General features: G+C 39.8%; 1 protein-coding gene across 1 annotated transcript in view; it reads right to left on the reverse strand.

Annotated features, from left to right (window-relative positions):
- Positions 1–12,951, reverse strand: part of SLC35F1 (solute carrier family 35 member F1) — a 677,622-nt gene that overhangs the window by 89,850 nt on the left and 574,821 nt on the right. The window lies entirely within an intron of this gene.

The following is a 12,951-nucleotide window of genomic DNA, read 5'->3' on the forward strand; positions in this document are numbered from 1 at the left end:
TCGCCTAGTTATATCAGGGACTCCAAGCATGTTTTGAATCTTGTGCATAATCTTGAATGGTCTGAGAATTATCAATGGCTGACATGTGACATTGCATCCCTATATTCCTCAATTCCTCATAGTTTGGCTCTTATGGCTTTAAGAGACCAACTTGACAAATATTCTTGCTATACCCCAGATCACCAGGATTTTATCATCAGTGTTACAAATTTTCTTTTGAAAAATAATTATTTTATGTTTCTTAAGAATTTTTATTTACAGATTCAAGGTTGTGCAATGGGGGCCAAATTTAGCCCCTCCCTGGCTATTATCTTTATGAATTGGTTTGAACAACAGTATATATATAGTGATTTAAATCCTTTTTTGGATAGCATCTATATTTATACACGTTTTATTGATGATGTCCTGGTGATCTGGAGGGGTGACAAAATTGAAATTAGTGCATTTATTGCATATCTCAATAACAATCCCTGCAATATGACTTTCAGCTTTGAACAAAATCCACACACTATTTCCTTTTTGGATCTTCAACTCACGGGTAATTCCCATGAAAAAAATATCAGCTGTGGTCTATATAGGAAACCAGTCTATGGAAATTCCCTCTTACTTGCAGCAAGCAATCATCCGAAGCATATTATTAATAATATCCCTACTGGAGAATATATTAGAGCTAAACGCTGCTGTACAACAGAGGCTTTATATTCTGCTCAATGCCAAATTATTGATAAACGTTTTTTATGCAGAGGATATAAAAAATCAATATTGGAGAATGCCAAGAGAAAAACTAATATGAGGAGTAGGGAGGATTATTTAAGGGATAGTGCACACACACAGAATTTGGATATCTCTCCGGTTCCTGAAATAGTTTTTTCTACTACATACAGTAATCAATTTAACAAGATAGTGGCAATTGTAAAGAAGTACCTTCCCATTCTAAATACTGACCCCACTACACAAAAAATTCTTTCAAAGGGTGTTAAATTTGTATCAAAACGTGGGGTTACTATTGGCAACTATCTTTCACCCAGTGATCATTCGTCTAATAGAAATTTTCATAGGGAAGCCCAATCCACATGGCTTGCCACACTGGGCTAATATCGTTGTGGCCATAAAACATGTGGCGCCTGCAAATATATGGTTAATTCCAAAAATGTTTCTTATTTCAGACAAATAAGACCTATGATATAAACTTTCTCATGAATTGCAGTAGTACTAATTTGGTGTACCTTATTTGCTGTGAACAATGCTGTCTGCAGTATGTGGGATACACCACACGTTCGCTCTGTAAACGTTTATCGGAGCATATTTATGATGCTCAAAATCGTACTACACGTACTCCCTCGGGTGCATCTCGACATTTTTTGCAAATGCAAGGGGGTGATGTATCTAATTTAAAAGTTATGGCTATTGATAAATCAAATCTAAAATTCAGAGGAGGTAATATAATACTGTATATGAATTACGAAAATGTGAGGCGAAATGGATTCTGTGTTTGAAGACAAGAACGCCTGGCGGTTTAAATTTGAACAATGATCTAAGTTTTTTATACTGAAAAAAAAATATTTTTGGGGGGTCTCATGCGTTTTCAATTCTGTTTATAATATATACTGGGTTGGTTGCCTTTATATATAGATGATTTGATGGTACTCTTTGCAAGCATATGATTCTTTGAGTTTATTAGCGGTTCACATTGAGTTAACTCATCAGGTGCATACTAATTTGTCTTCAGTCCCTAGCGCAGGATATATTGTTGGGAATTTTTAGTATGTGGTCATTATGAGTAAGACTCTGTCGAGTCGAAATGTGTAAATGCCTGTCTTCACCATGGTTTTTTAACCTGTATCCTGCTTTTGGATTTTTTAATGAAGATTTCTCAATAAAGATTCAATTTTTAAGCAAGAAGATGTGCTGGAATATTTGGATCTTCATTACATATAGAGTATTAGAAAATGTACATATGGAGTATTAGAGAACCTACTGGCTCTTACTGAAACCTGGATCCAGCAGTCAAACACTACCGCTGCTGCTGCTCTTTCATATGGGGGATTACACTTCTCTCATACCCCAAGACCAGACAATAGAGCAGGTGGAGGCGTTGGTCTGCTTCTATCACCAAAATGTACCTTTCAGGTTATCCCTCAAGTATCCTCACTAGTCTTCCCTTCTTTTGAGGTCCATGCTGTCAGACTCTACACCCCCTTCTCCATGCGAGTGGCGGTAGTGTATCGTCCCCCCCGGCCCCTCCCATCAGTTCCTGGATCATTTTGCCACTTGGCTTCCACATTTTCTCTCCTGTGACATCCCTACCCTCATCATGGGCAATTTCAACATCCCCATTGCTCTTCCCCTCTCCCCATCTGCTACTCACCTTTTATCTCTAACCTCCTCGTTTGGCCTTTCGCAGCTTACTAATTCTCCAATGCATGAAGACGGAAACTCCCTCGATTTTGTCTTCTCTCGGCTTTGTGCAGTGGATGATTTCACAAACTCCCCTCTCCCGCTCTATGATCACAACCTTCTTTCATTCTCTATCAAGAACTGCCAGGCCGCTCAGGTCACCCCCACTGTCCATACTTATAGAAACATACAGGCCATTAACACCCAGAAACTTACGATGAACTTGCAGTCTTCATTGGCCCCTATCTCCTCCCTTTCATGTCCTGATTCTGCACTGAAGCATTACAATGAAACACTTCAAACTGCCCTGGATGATTTTGCACTTCCTATACATAGAACAACACGACAAAGACAGCGACAACCCTGGCACACCCTGCAAACACGTTTCCTGCAGCGGTGCTCCAGGTGTGCTGAACGTCTATGGAGAAAATCCAATCTACACAAAGATTTCAGATTTCAAGTTCATACTTAGAACATACAACACTGCCCTTCACCTCTCCAAACAAACCTATTTCAACACCATCATCACCTCACTGTGTAATAACTTGAAACGTCTCTTTGACACTTTTCATTCCCTGCTCAACCCAAGAGTGCAGGCCCCAACCACAGAGCTTCGAGCTGACGATCTGGCCAATTACTTCAAAGAAAAAATTGATCATATCCGACAGGAAATTATCTCCCAATCATCTCATACCATGCACTGTCTTCCCTCCCCCACTGCATCTAGCTCACTCTCTGAGTTTGAACCAGTCACAGAAGAAGAACTAAGCAGGCTCCTTGCATCTTCTCGCCCAACCACTTGCACCAGTGACCCATTTCCGTCACATCTGCTCCAGTCCCTTTCCCCTGCTGTCACCCCTCACCTAACTAAAATATTTATCCTCTCTCTTCTGGTATCTTTCCCTCCTTATTTAAGCATGCCATCATACATCCACTACTTAAAAAAACCATCCCTCGACCAAAACTGTGCCGCTAACTATAGACCTGTCTCTAATCTTCCCTTCATCTCTAAACTCCTGGAACGCCTGGTCCACTCCTGTCTGATCCGCTATCTCTCTGATAACTCTCTTCTTGACCCTCTCCAATCCGGTTTCCGCTCTCTACACTCTACTGAAACTGCCCTCACTAAAGTCTCTAATGATCTACTAACAGCTAAATCTAACGGTCACTACTCCATGCTAATTCTCTTGGATCTCTCTGCAGCATTCGACACGGTGGATCATCAGCTCCTCCTCACTATGCTCTGCTCCATCGGCATCAAGGACACCGTTCTCTCCTGGTTTTCCTCCTATCTCTCTGACCGCTCCTTTACTGTATCTTTTGCTGGCTCCTCCTCCTCTCATCTTCCCCTTACTGTTGGGGTTCCTCAAGGATCGGTTCTAGGCCCCCTCCTCTTCTCCTTGTACACTGCCCCTATTGGTAAAACAATCAGTATATTTGGTTTCCAGTACCATCTCTATGCTGATAACACCCAATTATATGCTTCTTCTCCTGACATCACGCCAGCCTTTCTAGAAAACACGGGCGATTGTCTAAACACTGTGTCTAACATCATGTCCTCACTATATCTGAAACTGAACCTGTCAAAGATTGAACTCCTTGTGTTTCCTTGCTCAACTAATGCACCTATACCCGACACTGCCATTTCCGTGTGTGGTTCCACTATTACTCCCCAGCAACATGCCCGCTGTCTTGGGGTCATACTTGACTCCGAGCTTTCATTCACACCCACATCCAATCACTGGCTCGCTCTTGTTATCTGCATCTCAAAAACATTTCTAGAATTTGACCTTTTCTTACCTTTGGCTCTGCAAAAATTCTTACTGTTTCTCTCATTCATTCTCGTCTGGACTACTGTAGCTCTCTTCTAATTGGTCTCCCTCTTACCAAACTTTCCTCCCTCCAATCTGTCTTGAATGCTGCAGCCAGGATCATATTCCTCGCCAATCGTTACACCGATGCCTCTACCTTGTGCCAGTCCTTACACTGGCTACCCATCCACTCCAGAATCCAGTACAAGTTTATTGCCCTCACCCACAAAGCACTCCATGGCTCAGCACCACCCTACATCTCCTCCCTTGTTTCAGTCTACCACCCTACCCGTGCCCTCCGTTCTGCTGATGACCTGAGGTTAGCATCCTCGATAATCAGAACCTCCTACTCCCGTCTCCAAGACTATACATGTGCTGCGCCAATTCTTTGGAATACACTTCCCAAATCAATACGAGTAGTCCCCAATCCCTACAATTTTAAGCGTGCCCTGAAAACTCATTGATTCAGACTAGCCAACCGCCTCAACACATTAACCTAACTATCCCTGTGTGGCACAGACAAAAGTTTTACCATAACCAGGTTCCCTGTATCATGTTCCCACATGCTTTATGCATCTATTAGCCCTCTGTGTCCGTACTGTTACACACTTAACATTATGGCTGGTCCAAACAATCAGGGCAATTATTACCACCCACCTTTCGTGTCTCCCCTTTTTCCCTCATAGACTGTAAGCTTGCGAGCAGGGCCCTCATTCCTCTTGGTATCTGTTATGATCTATGTGATTATTGTTATGCTGTAATGTCTATCGTCTGTACAAGTCCCCTCTGAAATGTAAAGTGCTGCGGAATATGTCGGCGCTATAGAAATAATATTTATTATTATTATTATTAGAAAATGTATGAAAAACTACCAATAGTCAACGTAAAGATACATCACCATTGTAATATATAGAGGATGTGGAAGCTACTGAATATAAGCAATTCAAATTAAATTACTAGAGTTGAATATATCTATATCTACATACGTTTATATCTCAAACAGAAAGTAGATTATAAACTTGAAGAGGGATAGATAGTTAAAGAGTAATATGGGTACGACTTATTGTATCACTGTAAACAGGTAGTTTTATAATGTCTCTAGCAATACTAGTAATATTGATCTAATTATAATTAGAATTTTAACAACAGAATAATCTCTGATGCATTGAAGATTTACTGGAATTTCCATTTTAGAAGATACAAGACTACAGGAACAAAAATAATTTATGTAGATCATAAAATGTAGTAATCTAAGTGAGAGAGATTCCTTACAACTTTTTTCCAGAATTCTATAGGTTCCTTCGGTTATGGAGAGTTACCCTAAAGAAATGCAAAAGCATGTCGCTTTCATGCCACTTTTGAGACTAAATTACAAATTGTCTTATTCTAGAGATAGACAAGTGCTGGTATGTGGGTCTATTAACGACAATGACTCCACATAAATCTTAGAAAGGTTTAGCTAATTACACAAACTTGAAATGGGAAAAATTCAGCTCAATCATCATTATTTTCTACTTTTAAACTTGTCATAATGAGCAGTTGGCATGCAGGTTTATTTATTCAGCACATGTCCAGTAATTATTAGCTGCATATGACTTAAAATTCCAGGTAGCATTAATTCTGCCCCCTTGACACATCCATGTGGAGTGAATGTGTTTGAAGCTATTAGTTCAATACATTTGATAAATAATTTAAATACTGTAAGTTAAAGTGAACCTGTCAGCACAATTTTGCTAAGTAAACTACAAACAGTGTCAGGTTGGCACTATTAAAATGATTAAAATGATACCTTGGTTGATGAAACCCAATTTGTGGTTGTTGTCTGTATTTGCAATTTTCAGCTAATCAGATTCTCGTGCTTCATGATGGGGCTGTTGGTGGGACTTTATGTGGTGCTCTGCTTACATATTTATCCTTATGTGCTTATGACAGGTCATTGATCCTTCAGTGACCTGCCTCCTATTTTACATAATCCATATAATATTGTTGGTCTAAATAAAAAAAATAACTTCAGCAAAATGGTGTCGGCGGTGCATGAGCAATAGCATCTACAGTCATATGTTAAAGTTTGGGCACCCCTATTAATGTTAACCTTTTTTCTTTATAACAATTTTGGTTTTTGCAACAGCTATTTCAGTTTCATATATCTAATAACTGATGGACTCAGTTATATTTCTGGATTCAAATGAGGTTTATTGTACTAACAGAAAATGTGCAATCTGCATTTAAACAAAATTTGACCGGTGCAAAAGTATGGGCACCTCAACATAAAAGCGACATTAATATTTTGTAGATCCTCATTTTGCAAAAATAACAGCCTCTTGTCGCTTCCTGTAGCTATTAATGAGTTCCTGGATGAAGGTATTTGTGACCATTCCTGTTTACAAAACAATTCCAGTTCATTTAAGTTTGATGGTCGCCGAGCATGGACAGCCCGCTTCAAATCATCCCACAGATGTTCAATGATATTCAGGTCTGGGGACTGGGATGGCCATTCCAGAACATTGTAATTGTTCTTCTGCATGAATGCCTGAGTAGAGTTGGAGCGGTGTTTTGGATCATTGTCTTGCTGAAATATCCATCCCCTGCGTAACTTCAACTTCGTCACTGATTCTTGCACATTATTGTCAAGAATCTGCTGATACTGAGTTGAATCCATGCGACCCTCAACTTTAACAAGATTCCTGGTGCCGGCATTGGCCACACAGCCCCAAAGCCTGATGGAACCTCCACCAAATTTTACTGTGGGTAGCAAGTGTTTTTCTTGGAATGCTGTGTTTTTTAGCCTCCATGCATAACGCCTTTTTGTATGACCAAACAACTCAATCTTTGTTTCATCAGTCTACAGGACCTTCTTCCAAAATGTAACTGGCTTGTCCAAATGTGCTTTTGCATACCTCAGGCGACTCTGTTTGTGGCGTGCTTGCAGAAATGGCTTCTTTCGCATCACTCTCTCATACAGCTTCTCCTTGTGCAAAGTGCGCTGTATTGTTGACCGATGCACAGTGACACCATCTGCAGCAAGATGATGCTGCAGGTCTTTGGAGGTGGTCTGTGGATTGTCCTTGACTGTTCTCACCATTCTTCTTCTCTGCCTTTCTGATATTTTTCTTGGCTGCCACTTCTGGGCTTAACAAGAACTGTACCTGTGTTCTTCCATTTCCTTATTATGTTCCTCACAGTGGAAACTGACAGGTTAAATCTCTGAGACAACTTTTTGTATCCTTCCCCTGAAAAGCTATGTTGAATAATCTTTGTTTTCAGATCATTTGAGAGTTGTTTTGAGGAGCCCATGATGCCACTCTTCATAGGAGAATCAAATAGGAGAACTACTTGCAAGTGGCCACCTTAAATACCTTTTCTCATGATTTGATACACCTGGCTATGAAGTTCAAAGCTCAATGAGGTTACAAAACCAATTTAGTGCTTCAGGAAATCAGTAAAAAGTAGTTAGGAGTGTTCAAATCAAGAAAATGATAAGGGTGCCCATACTTTTGCACCGGTCAAATGCAGATTGCACATTTTCTGTTAGTACAATAAACCTCATTTGAATCCAGAAATATAACTGAGTCCATCAGTTATTAGATATATGAAACTGAAATAGCTGTTGCAAAAACCAAAATTGTTATAAAGAAAAAAGGTTAACATTAATAGGGGTACCCAAACTTTAACATATGACTGTATCGCATAATGAATGCAATATTGTTAGTTTAAAAAAAAAACGTTGCTTTAGCAAAATGGCGATAGATGCTGCTGCGCAAGTGCCACTGCAGGTACCATTTTATGGGAGAAAAAAAATTGGCTGCAGAAAAATTGCGCTGGCTGCGGCACTTGCTCAGTAGCATCTACTAGCAAGCAATAGATGCTACTGCACATGCACTGGCACCACTTTGCTGTAGAAAAAACATTTTGGCTGCAGCAAAATGGCGCCGGCGGCAATGCTTGTGCAGTAGCATCTATCGGCTAGCAATATATGCTACTGCGTATGCTTCACCATCTGCATCATTTTGCTGACATTAATTTTTTATAGGCTAACAATATTATATGCATTATGTAAAATAGGAGGCAAGTACAGTCATATGTTAAAGTTTGGGCACCCCTATTAATGTTAACCTTTTTTCTTTATAACAATTTTGGTTTTTGCAACAGCTATTTCAGTTTCATATATCTAATAACTGATGGACTCAGTTATATTTCTGGATTCAAATGAGGTTTATTGTACTAGCAGAAAAAGTGCAATCTGCATTTAAACAAAATTTGACCGGTGCAAAAGTATGGGCACCTCAACATAAAAGTGACATTAATATTTCGTAGATCCTCCTTTTGCAAAAATAACAGCCTCTAGTCGCTTCCTGTAGCTATTAATGAGTTTCTGGATCCTGGATGAAGGTATTTGTGACCATTCCTGTTTACAAAACAATTCCAGTTCAGTTAAGTTTGATGGTCGCAGAGCATGGACAGCCCGCTTCAAATCATCCCACAGATGTTCAATGATATTCAGGTCTGGGGACTGGGATGGCCATTCCAGAACATTGTAATTGTTCCTCTGCATGAATGCCTGAGTAGATTTGGAGCGGTGTTTTGGATCATTGTCTTGCTGAAATATCCATCCCTGAGTAACTTCAACTTCGTCACTGATTCTTGCACATTATTGTCAAGAATCTGCTGATACTGAGTTGAATCCATGCGACCCTCAACTTTAACAAGATTCCCGGTGCCGGCATTGGCCACACAGCCCCAAAGCATGATGGAACCTCCACCAAATTTTACTGTGGGTAGCAAGTGTTTTTTCTTGGAATGCTGTGTTTTTTAGCCTCCATGCATAACGCCTTTTTGTATGACCAAACATCTCAATCTTTGTTTCATCAGTCCACAGGACCTTCTCCCAAAATGTAACTGGCTTGTCCAAATGTGCTTTTGCACACCTCAGGCGACTCTGTTTGTGGCGTGCTTGCAGAAACGGCTTCTTTCGCATCACTCTCCCATACAGCTTCTCCTTCTGCAGAGTGCGCTGTATTGTTGACCGATGCACAGTGACACCATCTGCAGCAAGATGATGCTGCAGGTCTTTGGAGGTGGTCTGTGGATTGTCCTTGACTGTTCTCACCATTCTTCTTCTCTGCCTTTCTGATATTTTTCTTGGCCTGCCACTTCTGGGCTTTACAAGAACTGTACCTGTGTTCTTCCATTTCCTTACTATGTTCCTCACAGTGGAAACTGACAGGTAAAATCTCTGAGACAACTTTTTGTATCCTTCCCCTGAAAAGCTATGTTGAATAATCTTTGTTTTCAGATCATTTGAGAGTTGTTTTGAGGAGCCCATGATGCCACTCTTCATAGGAGAATCAAATAGAACTACTTGCAAGTGGCCACCTTAAATACTTTTTCTCATGATTCGATACACCTGGCTATGAAGTTCAAAGCTCAATGAGGTTACAAAACCAATTTAGTGCTTCAGGAAGTCAGTAAAAAGTAGTTAGGAGTGTTCAAATCAAGAAAATGATAAGGGTGCCCATACTTTTGCACTGGTCAAATTTTGTTTAAATGCAGATTGCACATTTTCTGTTAGTACAATAAACTTCATTTGAATCCAGAAATATAACTGAGTCCATCAGTTATTAGATATATGAAACTGAAATAGCTGTTGCAAAAACCAAAATTGTTATAAAGAAAAAAGGTTAATATTAATAGGGGTGCCCAAACTTTAACATATGACTGTAATTGCAGGACTGTCATAAACCTGAATATGTAAGCAGAGCACCACACAAATGCCCAGCCCACAGGCCCACCCCAGAGCAAGAGAATCTCATTAAGTGAAAACTACAAATACAGATTAAACAACAACCACAAGATGAATTTCATCAACCAAGATATCATTTTAATCAGTATAACTGCGCCAACCTGACAGTGTCTGTAGTTTAATTATCAAAATCCTGCTGATAGGTTTGCTTTAAAGAATTATACCCCAGAATTCAGTCATCTCCTGTCAGAATGAATTTTAAAGAAGCACTCCCATCAAAATTGTTTTCCTTCTAATATATTGCAATCATCATATTATATAGCTTTTTGTACTTGCAATTGCTCATTTTACCCTTTTACACAGGTAATTCTTCTCTTTTCTGTTAGGTCTATGACATCAAGTGATTAAAACTGACTAGCTCATTCCTTCTAGGCTTTAAGTAGAAACAGGAGGTCTCTGTATGAGTCATGAGTAACTGCAAATGTCCCTCGCAGGAGTTGAAGAGGAGAATGATAAATGCAGGGACAAGAGAGTTCCTGCTTCTACATAGAGCAGAGAAAAGAGAAGAATTAGATAGGTAGAAAGAAAAAATGAGACATTTTAAGTACACAGTGCTGTATAGCCTGAGAATTGCAATATATCAAGAGAATAAAAACTTTGTTGGGAGTGATTGTTTAACCTCAGGCTGGTAAAGGGCCATGGATATTGACCCCCCAGCCTAAAAGTAGCAGCCTGCAACTGTCCAGAAAAGTCATATCTATTAGATGCGTCAATTCTCGTGCTTTGCCCGACTCTTCTCACTTGCCTTGTAGTGGTGGCAAGTGGGGTTCATATTTGTTGGGTTCATGTCACCTTTGTATTGCCAGGTGACATCAAACCCATGGCACAACCCAGTTTGGAAACGGAGCCTCCATGACTGGAGGTAACCTCTATGATGTCACCGCCGGTCACTGATGCTACGTTCCCAGGAGCTCATTCACCAGTGGTTCTCAACCTGGATGGTCGCATCTTGGCACCATTCAGGTTGAAAACTAACTATCCCCCAGACATGGATTACGGAGCGGGACAGAACGACAGACAGGTATGGTATATTGTTGCTTTTCTATTTTAGTTTTTTACAGGAGAACGAGGGCTTTCGTGGAACAGTGAGTATAACTGTGTTTGTTATTTTTAAATAAAAAAGTAAAACTGTGTTTTGCTTTATTTCTAATAAAAATCTATTCTGTCTGTGTCTTTATTTACTATGTAACTATAGAATTAGTAGTGGATAGGTGTCTTATAAACGCTTCTCCATTACTAAGCTGTGGGCTTGATGTCACCTGCTGCCTCTTTTATCACATAAATATAACTCTCATCATTCTCCCCTGCTCACGCCGATCGCTGGCAGAGCAGGGGAGAATGAGGAGAGCCGTGTTCAGCACCTGGCGCTTGGGAACATTGCTTACTGTAATGCTTCTTCTTTGGCGCCCGTCCGTGTAGTACTGATGTGGCACATGCATGCTGCATATGTGCCACAAGCACTGACCCTTCCATCTCTGGTACTGGAAATAGCAGGATGTGTGAAAGAGGCCTTATAGTGGGTTTTCATGTTTGGCTGCTGTCACACACTAAAAGACGCTTTTTATTGCAAAAAAAATAGTTTTTGCATCATCACATTTTGAGAGCTATAATTTTTCCATATTTTGGCCCACAGTGTCATGTGAGGTTTTGTGAGGTCTTGTTTTTTGCAGGACAAGTTGACATTTTTATTGGTCCCATATTCAAGCACATGACATTTTTTTGATCACTTGCTATTCTGATTTTTGGGAGGCAGAATGAACAAAAAATAGTAATACATGAATTTCTTTTTTTGGGGGTGGGGTTTATACCGTTTCATGTGTGGTAAAATTGATAAGACAGTTTTATTCTTCGGGTCAGTACGATTACAGCGATACCTTATTTATTTTTTTATGTTTTGTCGCTTTTGTACAATAAAAACTATTTTGTAGAAAAAAATAATTATTTTTGCATTGCTTTATTCTGAGAGCTATAACTTTTTTATTTTCCCGCTGATGGAGCTGTATGGCAGCTTGTTTTTTGCGGAACAAAATGACATTTTCAGTGGTACCATATTTATTTATATCTGTCTTTTTGATTGCGGGTTATTCCACTTTTTATTCAGTGGTATGATGATAAAGCATTGTTTCTTGCCTTTTTATCTTTTTTATGGTGTTCACTAAAGGGGTTAACTGGTGGAACAGTTTTATAGGTTGGGTCGTTATGGGCGCAGCGATACCAAATGTGTATTTTTATTGTTTAATTTTTTTTTCATTCAAATATTTATTTAGTGATAGAATATATATTGATTTTTTTATTATTATTACTATTTTTTAAAATATGTTTACAATGATTTTACTTTTTTTTATTTACTTTTTTATAACTTTTTTTTACTTTGTCCCACTATGGTACAATCACTTTTTACAGGCTGATCTCTTCTATAGCATATAGATGAAGCAGCATCTGCATGCTATAGAAACTGTCAGCTCTGCACTGACAGACAGACTTCTTGAACATGCACTGCACATAATCAGCAAGTTTCCTAACTCTGGTGACCATGATGTCATTATGACAACATCAGGTCACCATGGCAACGATCGGCAACCCACGTCACGCCGTGGGGTCTCCGATCCAAAGCCCTCTGCCGGCTTCTGGAATGAAGCGATCATGTTTGATCACAGCATTTCGGAGGTTAAAGTGCTGAGAACAGTCTGTGACCACTCCTGGCACCTGGTGCCAGCTGACACCCGGCGGCGATTGCCCGCATATTCCCCGTGTGTGCAGCCGATCGTAATGACGTACTATTCTGTCCCTGATTAAAGAGGCCCAGGTCACATGGAGGGAATATTACGTCCGATGTCAGAAAGGAGTTAGGCTATGTTCATATGTCCAGTAATTATTTTGGATCTGTTTCAGAAAAACAAAACCATCCCGTAGAGAACCCATTTATATGAATGGGGATGGAAA

This window comes from Dendrobates tinctorius, unplaced genomic scaffold (genome assembly GCF_039654945.1).
Source record: "Dendrobates tinctorius isolate UK_male_01 unplaced genomic scaffold, ASM3965494v1 ptg000046l, whole genome shotgun sequence".
NCBI lineage: Eukaryota > Metazoa > Chordata > Amphibia > Anura > Dendrobatidae > Dendrobates > Dendrobates tinctorius.